General features: G+C 43.3%; 1 protein-coding gene across 2 annotated transcripts in view; it reads left to right on the forward strand.

Moving 5' to 3' along the window:
- Positions 1-2,771: 2,771 nt before the first annotated feature.
- Positions 2,772-14,475, forward strand: part of LOC311234168 (annexin A5-like) — a 50,383-nt gene continuing 38,679 nt past the window's right edge. For both annotated transcript variants that reach the window (XM_084321280.1, XM_084321281.1), the window contains exon 1: positions 2,772-2,868. The gene's annotated coding sequence lies outside the window, so the exon portion shown is untranslated. The remainder of the gene's footprint in view (positions 2,869-14,475) is intronic.

Below are 14,475 nucleotides of genomic sequence, written 5' to 3' on the forward strand. Positions count from 1 at the left end.
TTATTAAGCATTCGTTTATAAATCCTACAGTATCATTTTCTCGTTTGCCCGCCCGTCCGGCCCCGGCCGGCTCCGTATTTTAAATCTAACGCTCCCGATCCAGCCCCGTATTTCAAATCTAACGCACCCCCTCTAGGCCCCCACCAAGCAGATGCTCCTAGTGACGTCATCAGTGGTGGCCGCGATCTGCCATTTATTCCTCGAAGCAGAAGAAGAACCCTGCTTTCTTTGATCTTTACCACATTAAACCACGACCTCATTACCACTGATTTAAAAAAAATTCAAATAACGTGACACATCCTTTTGGTTCCATCTCACTCGTCATTCACTCAATTCATTCGACATCGCAACGCAGCGTCCATACGGTATGTACGACGTTCTTGCGGACAGTGCTATGGTGTCCCCGCGGCCGTACCCGTCCCTAGAGTTATCATAATGATACAAAAAATACCGGCATCCACTCCATAACCTCTAGCAGACTCATTCACACACATCCTCTCTCATCCACACAGTTACACTCATACTTCCATTCAGCAACATAATTATTCTTAGCACTGGTTAACCTTGTACATCATGCAGCATCATTTGGTAGCCTTTCAGCCACCATGGATGAAGCTATAAGTTCCGTCATCTCAACACATCAGTCGTACTAAACATTATTAGCCCCAAGCATTCCCCGTTAGCTTGCAACGTAGCTTAGCATGTATTAGCCCTGCTTTGTATAGCAGTAGCTTCCCGGGTATAAAACGGCTCTATTCCGTATACTGCAACAATATAGTAATCCGCGACGTTTAGCGTTATGATGACGTACGTTTGATCATAGCTATGATACCATGCATGTGTCATCCTATTTCATCTAAACAACATATATACATTGTTACATACCAAAGTCCTTATATAATGCCTCATCGCTTCTAAGTGCAGTTTTTTAGTTCGAACATAAGCGCAGATCTTTATAACCCCCCAGTGCACAAGTGCTAATTTTTCCGAGGTTTAAGAGGACTACCTTACGCGCTCCAGATCTCTTGTTCCGTAAGAACTAAACGGATTCGTACGACGTCGATTTGTCTTTAGCAACGTACAAACCAGACGTCTCCAGTTATTGTCATTGCATTTGAACCTACGATTCTAAACAAGAGTCTCTGTCGCCTAACCTGGCGCAATCCTCTAGCCCCTCAGCAGTGCGCGACCTGAACTATATTATTGTCCAACCCGATCGCGCCAATCCCCTTCATTTCATTAGTGCCGATACGGCTGTGCGCTCAATCGTTTAACTCGATCGCGCCAATGCAACCATTCCCTACCCCTGTTCGAAATCTGCCCAAACAAACCCCGACAACACAGACACATCTTCAACTCACCGTTTGGCCTCTGCTGGTTGTTGTTGCTCGAGGATGGTGTAGTCAGGCGTCGTTGCTCTGCTCTGAGAGTTTTTTGAAGTTCTGTTGTGTCTTTGTCTTGGGTTCCGTTCGGATGTACAGACCGGCAGTCACGGCGCCAGATTAATGTATCTTCTCAATGATTCTATGTTATAGCTATATGCTCGTTCTCTAATGTATAGTGGAATAGCTTACTCTGCTCGTTGTATTTCCCGTTAAAGTAACAGTTCATTCAAATATGGTCCGTTGGAAATCACGTGGAGGCGGAGACAGCGCTGCGGGTGAAAACGGTTCTGACCGTTGTTTTATTGGAATATCCAACAGCTTAAATTATCTGGTTCACAGCATCAATTATTTTCTATCTCTAATCAGCTTTTCCCGGAGGGCTTCTTAGTGGCGTCTCTTATTCTCGAACTGGTGGGGTGGATTCTCCGTCTCTGCTTCTCCGTTCTCTCTGCGTCTCGGTGTCTCCGTGTCTCTGTCTCACCTCCATCATTCAACCTGTAGGTTTTATAGAGAAGAGAGAACCCCCCCCCCGCCCTTGCGCCATCCAGTGCCGTCACCCCAGAGAGCCTGCTTTCCTATTGGCTAGAAGGTCTCCCCTCTCAGTGATTTGGGTCTTGCGAAACAGCGTTACAAGGTGACCTTACAGAGGGGATATGAACTAGTTTCCTTTTAGAATGATTTACCCAAGTGTCCCTGAATGCGACCCTCATACAGATGGAAATATAGTACCCACTCAACCTAACAGTGGGTATCACAGAATGGCCTGTTTGGTCTGCTTAGCTAAAGTAAACAGAACTCGGGTGTTGGCCTTCAGGCCGTCACTTCTTGACTTAAAAGTTAGTTATTGGGCGCACCATCCCTGTTCGTTGTGGAGGAAGATGTGTCATCTGTTTGCCATTTAGACTGAGGCCAGTTAACAGCCTTCTTGTTGACTCAAATGTATGGTTAACCTAACAGGTGATTTGGCATGGCTGTGAGTCTCTATTTTTCTAAGAGAAAATAACCTAGTTCTTTGCTGTTTCATATATGTGCATAATTTCTATTGTTTCATTTACAGGTTTTATTTAGATAAATATACGACAATATAAACTAAAGGTAATACTAGTTCAGTGCAAATAGGGTTTACAGATTCATTATACCTTTTTTTTTTTTTTTTTTTTTTAATTATCTTTATTTGTATTATACATACCCTAATCAATAAACGTTATTGTGAAATGGTGGTCAGGTGATTGGCTGTCATATTTTCCAAACTAGTGTGATGATCATGTGTCATCCTCCTCACATGTTGTTTGAGTTGACAGTAAACTGAACAGTAAGTGCCGCGTCACTGCCCCATTGCTCGTCGCTGTCATGACGATGGGTGGGTTCTGCATGGAAAGTATGAGTCCCACCCACTTCAGCTAAATACATACACTACTACTCAGGACCGGTGGGGATCATTCAAGTGCTGCGTGTTCCGGGAAGAAACTTCTAACAGACCAAAGTAAGTGGCGAAATCAAATAACTGTGTAGATTGACGCGTATCATGTAGGTGTATTTATATGAACTAGAACCAACGGGAATCACGGGACACGCACTTAGTCCGGTAGATGTCGAGGCTGTTCCAGTGTATCATCATGTCGGGAGTTGTTGTTTTCTGTAGCCTCCTTGCCGACGTCGTCGATTATTATTCCTTGCCAACGTCATGGCTGCCAGTGCCTTGCCCTGCCGCTCGCCACATTAACAGAACAGAACAGTATGCACACGTCTGCGGAATATTCAGTGGTAGACGTGAAACATTAAACCTTAATAAGAAAATGATTCGTGTAGCATACTATTGGTATATTTACAAGAGACCGAGGCCTTTGGTGTCGGAAGCGGTTAGATCCAAATACGGTAGGTGTAGAAGGAAACGGGCTAGGATTACGGGGTGGGTCGTTGAATAGCCTTGCAAAAGGAAATATTAGTTTTGTAGCCTACTACATTTGACAGACAATTAAAAACGCAGACACTATGTATTGTATAATTGGGGCTACTGTTGTCGTGTGCTGTCACTCAGTGTAGTGGGGTGGGCAACCTTTTCGGGCATGCGATCTACTTTGCCATTTTCCAAGGCTGGGGAGATCTACCATCGCCAGCCAAGCAGACGGAGTGAAAATCATAATATTATATGCACACACCAGTGACACCACACAAACGCAGCGATGCTGTGTAGCAGGCATAGTCTTGTTACTGTATCTTCATTTAGGACGAGCATAATCCTCTTTATGGTTGATTGATTGATTGATTGATTGATTGAAAAGTTTATTAACAGATTGCAGAATGGGTACAGTACAGTACAGCTCAATACATACAATTGTTAAGGGGATGCAGACCAGAGAAAGACTTTCGTCTTGTTTACATCAGGGTCCCCCATTTTCAATTAATCATAACATATATGACATACATGACATACAGATAGACAGTACTGCTACATCTATACATTTATGACATATCAGATTAGCAAATACAGAACTGTTTGTGACACTGTACACTGTACATTGGAATACTGACAAAGCCATACTTGGTCATTTACTGTACAACTGGGTTAGGACATTTGTAGGGTCCAGTTTTGAATTGCAGTCTCCCGTAGGTGTTCTTTCAGAGTGCTTTTGAAAGTGGGTAGTGATTCACATTCCTTTACAGCTTTGGGTAGAATAATGGTTTGGCTTTGGTCTTAGCTTTGGTCTTAGAATAATCAAGTAACCGAGGCATGCACATTATTATACTATTATAACCAGACACAACAATGATATTCATAGTTTGCCTACCTTTCAATAACTTGACTTGTTTGTAGACAGTTATATGGGCTAATACGAATTTGAACATCCACACTTGCCTATTGTATTGCTGTTGCTTCAGACTTTTAGATTTTAATGTCATTCTTGTAATATCTATGGGCCCCTCAGAAAATGACGTGTACTGTGTAGGCTAAACAATTTATACGCAGCCGTACCCTGGCTGGCACCCATAGTAAATACACATGTGCATTGGTCTCATTCATATATTTCATATGGGAGTAAATTGCAAGATTAATCTCAATACAATATTATATGTTTTTTTGGACAGCAATACAATATTTGTTGATATCACAGTCTGCCACAATACAATTTAAATTCAATTCAGGGGCCTTCGATCAATATGAGACAATATCATATGCCCATTCAAAGGAACACACCAACATTATGGGAAATTCACTTACCATCTTCTCCAGAGTGATACAAGAAGATAGATACCAGTTTCCTCTCTGTGTGTTCAGTAGAAAGCGATCCGGCTGCACGCTAGCGTAGCTTATGAATGGAAGCAGACAGTACCGGTTAGCCTAGGTATTGTCCAACTAATACCTTAAGCTAGGCTTTAACACAATCAGTTTATAAACATTTATATCAACTCACCAGCTGTGTCAATATGGTCACAGTTAACATAGGCTTCTATTACATGACGTCCATACATCTGTAGTGATAGCGACTCTTTCTGCGTTCATTTACTCACGTTTAATCTCATCTTCAACATGATTGTACAGACTCAGGGCTAAATCCACAAAGAATGGATTGCACAGAGCAAGTTGCACCCCTTACTTAAAATTCATTATGAATTGAAAAGGGGGACCCTGATGTAAACAAGACGAAAGTCTTTCTCTGGTCTGCATCCCCTTAACAATTGTGTGTATTGAGCCGTACTGTATTGTACCCATTCTGCAATCTGTTAATAAAATTTTCATTCAATCAATCAAAAAGTTTCACTGAAGTGCCTTCTCTATGAGATTGCATATTTATTTTTTAGGTAAATGGTTGTTTCCTGAGTATTTTATCTTGTAATCCACACAGCTGATTCATTTCCTCATTCCTTTTCTTGGCTGCTTGCCTTTATCTGCCTGGTGCCACTAGCTAGTAGTTGGCACTGTTAAGGAAGGAGGTACGGATGTGTCGTGGCAATTTCTAGGGTTGGGTATCGATACCGGTACCTAACGGTACCTTTTTTTGGTACTTTAGTCTCTAAAAATTTGATCTACCTACATCAGTTGTAAAAAGTGTTCAAACTTCTAATTATTTATTATCATTATTATTTATTTAGAACAATTTGTTAATATATATAATATTGTATCGAGCGTTATCTCCATCTAGCTTTGTAAAGTGTAACCACACTTGCGACCGTTTTCTGTTTGCCATTGCCCTGACTGCTTTGTTGTTGAATCAAGTCAAATCCTAGGTAAGTGTGTATTGTGCGCGTGAACGTTTATGTGAACGTGCGGCACACTTCAGTAAACTTGGCGGTAAACTAAACGTTGATGTCATCGGACTAAAAAAATAAATAATAATAATTAACTCTTTCTCTGCCATACCATCTCGTCATGTGTTGAACGCCAAAACCCGAGATTTCCTTTGATATTTTCCTTTGATCCCCGTTCTATACTGTCAGCCGGAGCCATCTAGGTGTCTCTGATTCATATGTTGGAATTGCAATGATGATCGAATATCACCATATCACTATATCAATGCAGCCATTTACCAGGTGGCAGTATCGCCTACCGTCGGTTGAACTGGAATGGCTTGGTGTGGATACACGTTTTCCTTTTTTTTTTTTTTTTGGCAAGGGCTCCTCCTCTTGCCTGAACAGAGACACACAGCGATCGCCTCAAAATGTTGTTGCCTGAAGCGTATTTCCCATATAAACGTGTATCATATACACTGGTAATCGCGATGGCGATGTGATCACTTGGAATTATTCTTAGACCGATGGTAGGGGGTAGAGTGCGCAACGACCAGGAAGGGGATTGGGAATTGGCATAACGACTAACATTGGGATGGGAGAAAAACGGAAAAAGAAAGGGGGCTAAAAGATAAAAAAAAATATATATATATTTGGATCGATAACATTAGATCGTTGATCATTGAATCGATATTCGGTCCAGATCGATTGATCGTCGTATATACCCCTAATATCTTATGGAACAACACCATTCTGGGTGAGGGACCACCAGTCCCTGTTGAGAGGCGGGATTCACACTTAAGCCTTTCAGATCTTACCCTTACGTTCTTTAGAATGTTTTCTCAGAATTACAGTACTTCTTACATTTTAGCACTTGGTAGCTTTTCTTTTTTTTTATCCACCTTTTCTCCTTTTTTTCTATTTTTCTCCCATCCCAATTTCGCCTCACCAATTCTCCCTTCAATTCTCCCTTCCCCTGTCTCGAACGTTGCTAAACTATGCCTCCCACTGGTCGGCTGCAGTGAGGACCAAGCCTTGCATCACGTGTCCCCTCCGGTACACGAGGAGGCAGCTGTCGCATCTTTTCACCTGTACAGCGCGATCTCTCAGTGGCGAGGAGTAACGCGTGGGAGGCTCACGCTGCCCCCGTTACTTCCTGATTCTGCTGTACAGGCGCACCAACCGACCTGTAGGAGTCGCCGTCCACAACGTCCAATCCCCCCCCACCAGCTTTCCCACCCCTAACACTGCCAAAAGTGTTAGTATGAACGACCAGCCAAGCTGGTAGCAACGCCGAGAGCTGGGCTCGAACCCAGCATCTCCTGCGTTAGTGGCGAGCGCCTTGCCCACTGCACCACTTAGCCGCCCCGCACTTGGTAGCTGTTCAAGTTTCTTTATTAGTTGTCATACAAAAATACTGAATACTTTTATATGAAATGCTTTTTCTTGTTTTGCTCCTGAGAGTGCTAGATAAAAATAGATTATAAAATAGAAAGTCAAAAGTACATAAACAAGTGTAAACAAAAGTGTTCAATATACATATACAATACACAATACAGAGTAGAAAAAATTTGTAACTGAGTTACAATACAATATACAGTACAATGCAGAAATGGGATGAGGTACAACTTAGGGTAAGGTGCAATGAGGTATGAGTTGTAGTGCAAATCTCTACCAATAAATATAAAGTGTGTTAAAGTGGGTGCTGCTACAGTGAGTTGTTTATTTAAAGTGAGTGTGTGGATGTGTGTGCTGTGAGTGAGTGTATTTGATGGTTTGTTACATAGTGTTATTGTTGTTGAGCATCCTGATTGCCTGGGGATAGAAGCTCCTTCTGAGGCCATGTTTAGACGGGAACGCTCGCTGGTGAAACCGGCAAAATATTTCTTCGAATGTGCCTTTTGTTTATATGGCAACGGCGTTTTTGCGGGGAGAATCCGCAAAAAAGTGAGACCACCTTCCTGGGTGGAAATCCTAGAAACGATAAACCTTTGCGCTCTCATCTGAACAGTCAAACCGCATAAAACTATGACGAAATGGTTCTCAAGGCTCTCGTCGCGTACTGCCTAGTTACATCACAGGCATGCGCCAGTAGCCTAGAAGCGTAAACAAAGCATGTCTGATTCTATCCATGGCGATCACCTGAAGGCTACATTGGCAGTACTTTTAAATACACAAGAATCTGTCCCGCAGCTATCACAACTATTAGTGACTGGAGCCACTGTCTGTGAGTGACTCTGCTTTGGTCCAATCACATTCCCCCACCCACAGTCTGCGAATCAGAGGCACAGTAGGGCGGGTCTTCACAGCACGTCATGTGACATATGCGCCAATCGTGTGACAGCGGGGCTCCGTCGTCTCGAGTTGTTACAGCCTCGTCTGCACGCAGAATTCCATCCCAAAACACTAGTCTAAACGCAACATTAAAAGTGAGACCGCAAGACGACTTTTGCGGTTTCTGTTCAGACTCTCTCCATCTAAACATGGCCTGAGTCTCTCTGTGCTTGCCATGAGACTCCGGTATCGCTTGCCTGACCGCAGCAGTTCAAAGAGGCAGTTATTTGGGTGGCTAGAGTCTTTGATTATTCTCTTAGCCTTACCCCTGCAACGCTTGTTGTAAATGTCTTGGAGAGTGGGAAGCCCACCTCCAATTGTGCGTTCGGCTGAACGGGCCACTCTCTGTAGTCTGCTATGGTCTTGTGCGGTGCTATTCCCAAACCAGGAGGTGATATTGCCAGTCAGGATGCTCTCTATTGTGCATGAGTAGAACTTCTTAACACTTTGACTGCCATGAAACGTGTTTTGACGTCATTGCTGGCCATGCTCAAGTTGCCGGGGGACGCTGTACAGCGTCCTTATATCAATATTTCAAAAATCTGCGATCGGATTCATATGTCCCCTCCGCTGGCCTGAGATCCACCAGCAGGACCCACTGAGCTCTCTGGCGGTTCAGGAGCGCCATCTGGTGGCCGATCGGCGCAATCGCTTTAACAGGAAGTGGCATAGAGGTTGTGCTACGTCCGTAGTACTTCCGGGTGCTCGCTATAGGTCCCGCGACTCTGGCTCGTCACGCTACACAGTGATCGATTGCCAATAACTCGATAAACAACATGATTTGGACGTATATACCATTATACAAGCTGGAGATGGACCGGGTAAATTTACATCCCATAATGATAAGATTTCAACTCTACGATGATCGCCCAACGGCGCGCGGAGACTGGGGTGAGTTTCAGCGTGTAACGTTACCGTCTTCGATACTAACTGCTATTATCAACATTTGACCCACATTAGATGATTGGTATAACGCTGCCCACGGAATTATAAACGGCCCCTAGCCCATCCGGTCAACATCAGATGACGTGTAGTAACTTCTAGAAGTACGTCTAGTTGTAATTTTTTATATCGCGCTGATTGCCATAAAACTGTATTGCATCATCAATATAATGTATTTGGGGCTATAGATCACGTTCTGGAGAAATCTGCAGAAAGAGATGAAAACATACTTATACATTAGACCATACTTTACTATGAATATGTGAATGAAAAAGTTTAACGTTGCTACACAATGAACAATACATATAGGACTTTGAATGGGCCCTAATAATGGCAATGTAGCAATAGAATTTAAAAAGTTATAGCCCTGCAAAGAAGGGGACTTTCTCCATAGACAAATAGCGCTGGCAATCTATGGTATATCATGAATTTAACCTTAGGCAACCAAAGTGTGATCACTTTGAACTTCCTTAGGAAGGAAGTAGAGGCGTTGCCGTGCCTTCTTGACTACACTGTCAATGTGTGTGGTCTAGTGTTGTCACGATACTGGAATTTCGACTTCGATACGATACCTTGAAAAGTATCGATACTTCGATACCATTTCGATACCAAAAAAAAAAAAAATATATATATATATATATTTTTTTAAACAAATTTAGCTTTTGTTGCTGGTTGATTCTCCTCAGCTTCTCTCTGGTACTATAAGAGAAGATAAATATAACACTTTTAAAACCCTTTGTTTATCTTTAGATCACACATTTAAAAATAACTGTTCATCTCACTTCAATCATTTTTATTGCAAATGCAGAACATGGTATTTTCTCAAGCAGACAGATGTAAACACTGTAATCTGTGTTGCATGTACCTGACGAACTGAACTGTTTGTATTACAGTTAGTAACAGTTTTGATTTTTATTTAGAGAGAGAGAGAGAGGCTATGCTCGGAGCATTTTAGTAACGTTACATTTTCAACAAGATTGCTGCTATTTAAACACTTGATGGAAACGGGGTAACGTTAACCTTATGTCGACTGTAGTATTGTATGACCTTGACATAACGTTTAAACGTTAACGTTACTCCGTTTCCATGCAGTAATTATAAATGGGCAGCTAAGCTAACGGAGCTAACTGCTAGCAGTAGCTAACGTTAGCTGGTAGCTGTAACGTTACAACGAATCAGCTGTTGATATTATGCGCCATCAGTAGACAACGTATCATGTATTAAACTAGAGTTAATGGTTTAATGCTTCAGTCACAGTGACGTTGAAAGAGCAGCTGTCACGAACCTCTTTCATTTCTTTATGGAGAATGGAGATCCGCGCTGGCACTGCTCTAACTGCTTGCAAATAGCATTGGGGCAGCTTTAGCTTGTCCTTCGTTGTTTACTTCAAACCCGAAGTACCTCCAAACAGCACTTCTGCTGTTTTCTTTATCCACAAGCACAAGTTGCGGAGGCTCTGCATTTGCCATCTTCTTCAGCTAAAATGTTTGTTTACAAATACAAACTGAAGACGACTCTGTGAGCAGGTGGAGGGGCAAGCGTGCTCTGAACAGCGCGTCAACAACTTGCTGTAGAACACTCGCCAGCTGGTACCGATACTGCAGAAAGTATCGGTATTTCGGGAAATGAGTATCGAAGCCGTTTTAAATATTCAGTATCGATATGTATCAATACTTCGATATTTTTGACAACACTAGTGTGGTCCATGTCAAGTCCTCGGATATGTGGACTCAGAGGTACTTAAAACTGTTCACTCTCTTGACTGGTTTCATGGCCAGTAGCCATTGTGAAATCATCAATAGAATGTTCAGTTCTCAACATCTTATAATAATAATAATAATAATCCTAATGCCATTTGTGAGACTGCACCCGAAAGAGTGAATGACATTGACGCGTTGTAAACCTAGGTGGGAACAGGGTGGAAAGAAACCCAACCTGAGCATGACATAAGAGCCACAGTGTAAATATGGTCAATATCCCACCCCAAAGTAGGGATGGGCATTTTTGTGCCACTGAAACAAATCTCATGAGGCGTGAGTTGTTGCAGGAAGACAACACTGGTCAGCTGTGGAGCATGAGAGCGTACCGTGAAAACTTTGTTGCGTTGAAAGCTCTCTTAGGGGGAGCTCCAGTAGCTCACCGCGTATCTCGGCGCTATTTCGGCGTCGGGGACAACCGTGCGCGTCACGGATCTGGGGTACACAAGTTCGACTCCCGGACTCGCCGTATTTTCTCAGAGTGTCTTCCCCTGATCTATATCCCATTCAACCTGTTTCTGTCGGTCATGCTTGACCAGAAAAAAGCGATAAACGCTAAAAAATGAAGTTTAAAAAAAAATAAAGCTCTCTTAGTGCTACAGTATCTATTATCTAAAAGATAAAAACAGCGGTTCATGTTTGTGCATTTCCAAATTGTGCCAAATTGTCGCCCACTTTGCGTAGCTTTCATAGAATAGTATTAATACGGACATGCTGTTCCATGATTAGAGAGACCTGCTGCAGACAGAGGGGAGGTAATTCATTATTACAAATGGTAACTGACTGTTTTGACTGCTTAGTGCATATTGCTGTGCATTGTTATGTCCGTGGAGCGAGACATAGGCTAATAAAATCGGTTGGTTCTGTCATGTCCGCTGTCATGCGCTTTAAGATTTAAGCATTTCCCTAAACAATTACTTGAACACTACTCAAGTAATTCATGCAAGTACTCGATCTGGGAAAACATTACTCATGCCCATCCCTTTCCCAAAGTAAGTTTCACAATACCACTCACTAGCATTGCATCATTGCCAGTTGATGTGTCGTTCAGTGTCAGCTCACCCCTCAGTCACATTGAATCCTGCATCACCGAACTCTAAACTTGGATGACTCACAACTTCCTCAAACTGAACAGTGACAAGACTGAACTTCTCATCATTGGCACCAAAACCACCCTCACCAGATCCGGACCCATCACACTCACCATCAACGACTCCACCATCACCCCCTCCCCCCTAGTCCGAAACCTTTGTGTCCTCCTTGACCCCACCCTCACTTTTGACCCCCACGTCCGCTCCATCGTAAAAATATCCTACTTTCACCTCCGCAACATCGCAAAAATCCGTCACTGCCTCTCCCCCCCGCTGCTGAATCCCTCATTCACGCCTTCATCTCCTCCCGCCTGGACTACTGCAACTCCCTCCTCACTGGTATTACCTCCCGCTCCCTCCATAAACTGCAAATGGTCCAAAATTCAGCCGCCCGCCTCCTCACTAACACCCGGTCCCGCGAACACATCACTCCTGTCCTCCACTCCCTCCACTGGCTCCCGATCAAACACTGCATAAACTTTAAAACACTACTCCTCACCTTCAAAGCCCTCCACAGCCTGGCCTCCCCTACCTGACTGATCTCCTTCTTCCCTACCGCCCCACCCGTTCCCTCCGGTCCTCCTCCACTGCCTCCCTCACTGTCCCGACATCCAAGCTTAAAAACTTTGGAGATCGGGCCTTCTCTCGTACTGCACCCGACTCTGGAACTCCCTCCCCCAGTCCATCAGAGACTCCCCTACACTCTCCACCTTCAAAGCTCGCCTCAAAACCCACCTGTTCTCCCTTGCCTTCAACCCCCCCACCCTTAAACCCCCCCCTCCCCTCCAACCTGATTGATGTCTGTCTCCAGTCTTTTTTGTGCTTTCATGCTGTCTCCCCTGTTCCCCCCATGGTCTCATGTTCCTTTTGTTTTTGTTTCTTTGTTGTTTCTTTGTTTTTGTTTCTTTGCTTTCGTTTCTTTGTTTGTACTCTTGCTCCCGACTACTGTCAGCGACTTCGGGTTACTGAGAAGCGCTATATAAATTAAATTAATTATTATTTATTATTTAATATTTCTGAAAATAAGTTACAAAAGTAAAAAAATAAAAAAAAAGCGTTTTAGAAAATAGCTCTTTATTTGATTATCATAAACAAGTGTTTTCTATACAGAGATATCGGCATCGGTAAATATCGGTATCGGCCAGAACAGCAATATTAATATCGGTATCGGCCACAATTTTCACATCGGTGCATCACTAAAAAGCCAAGATGCTATGCCAGGACTAGCCTAAATGAGAGCATAATTTCCTTCCCTTTAGCTACATCCTTTTGTCACTGTGACCGTGCAACAGTTTGTGTTACATAATACATAACTTTTGACTCTAGGCCTGTGTGGATTAAATCTTTCCATCTCACTGAAATTATGCTTGCAAATGTGCCTCCTGTCTCATCTGAAGAAACCGTGTGTTCCGCAGGGTGGCTCACCTACTAGGACAGTGTTCATATTCAAACACAGTAGCGCCTGTCACTTTTTCCAGTGTCCCTGAAATGCAAAGCAGAAGAGGTGAAGTCTGTTCCATTGAAATGCACAGCGGTTTGCTTGACCATGGAACAAGTAGACTGAACACAGGCTTCACATAGCAGTGCAATTTTAAATGAGCATTTCATCACCACTCCTCCTCCTACCCAACAAAAAATGTCTGTGGTCCAACCGGCCTAGAAGTGCCACGCACTGACGTTGCTCCGTTTAAAAACGGGGTGGGTGAATATAGTTTCCAAAGAAAGGAGAGCTCTAGGTCACTTGAACAGGTTAAACCAAAAGAAAGTGCACAGAGCTTATTTGCAGATTCACAACCTGTGTAACATTGCCACATAAACCCCCGAAAGGCACCACATTTCACTAAAATGCCACGCTGACATCTGATGTACATTCACAAAAGGTTTTTCTCGGTTTCTAAAGAAGAAAGAAGAAGAACTCTTCCCCAGACACCGTGTTATATCACAGTTTGCAGAACCTTTCAGAAAACAAGTGATGCAGTAAGAGGTTCGAATGGCATTGCTTTTAGATTATGTAATGTAATTTGTGATTTTCATTTTTCTATCAAGGAAAGAATGACTTGGAAAGCACAAGTCAAAAACAATGGTGGTGCCCTCAAACGTAAGAATGTTGCTGCTCTGGAAACCCCCCCCCCCCCCCCCCCCAGGTGTTGCTCATTCTGAGGAATTCCACTCAGCTGGGTTATTGGTAGAAAGGAGGGGTTTGTTTACACAATTGGGTGTGCTGTCGTTGCTATGTCAACATAGGCTAGACAAGTTTGCATTTCTGTTATTTTACAGTAGCCTACACTACAGAACAGACTAGTAGCCTACTATGTCTATGGGGATGCTATCTGTCAGCAAACACACACAACAATGGCAGTGACACTACAGGTGCATAGTCCGCATTGGGCTTTTTATTCCTTTCTATCCACAGTGTATGGATTTCAACAATCACCAGCACATGTTCACTAGGGGTGTAAAGGTACACGTATCCGTACCGAACCGTTTCATTACTGGACCTCAGGTTCAGTACGGCTGTGTACCGAACGAATACAACGGTATGTTAACCACTAACGACCGCCCACCGGGGGCTGTTTTTTTTTAACGAGTCAATTATTAATTTCAATATAGAATATTCGTTGACAATGGCGGCTGGGTGGCGCAGCGGACATTGCGCTCGTCACCAACGCAAGGGACACCGGGTTCGACTCCGGCTGTCGGCGTTGCCTCCGGCTTGGGCCGGCCGTCATACTGGCTCAA

Source organism: Notolepis coatsorum, assembly GCF_963971535.1.
Source record: "Notolepis coatsorum genome assembly, chromosome: 9".
Classification (NCBI taxonomy): Eukaryota; Metazoa; Chordata; class Actinopteri; order Aulopiformes; family Paralepididae; genus Notolepis; species Notolepis coatsorum.